Below are 443 nucleotides of genomic sequence, written 5' to 3'. Positions count from 1 at the left end.
CGGTAATTGGCAGGGAGATGCCTACTGCCTTTCTTAAAAACTGGAATTATATTTGCTTTCAGCCAGTCACTAGGTAATTTGCCAGACTCTAAAGATTGAGTATACAGAAACTGAAGAAAAGGAGCAAGTACATCTGCAGTTTCCTTAAGGACCCGACACGGAATAAGGTCGGGGCCGTTAGCCTTCCTGGGATCAATATTGGCTAGTAATTTAGCTATCCCTGGAACAGAGAACACTGTAGGTGAAATGTCAGGGTAATTGCTAGATCCAACAGTTGGCATATTCACAGTACTCTCATGTATAAATACAGATTGAAATTGTTGACTCAATAAGTTGGCTTTACCAATACTGTCAGTTATCTCGACTCCATTTTCTTTAAGAGGACCAATTCCAACATCATTTGACTTCTCAGATTTGATGTAAGACCAGAAACGTTTAGTTGG

Source organism: Montipora capricornis, chromosome 14 (genome assembly GCF_036669925.1).
Source record: "Montipora capricornis isolate CH-2021 chromosome 14, ASM3666992v2, whole genome shotgun sequence".
NCBI lineage: Eukaryota > Metazoa > Cnidaria > Anthozoa > Scleractinia > Acroporidae > Montipora > Montipora capricornis.
Note: the sequence above shows the minus strand (reverse complement) of the source record.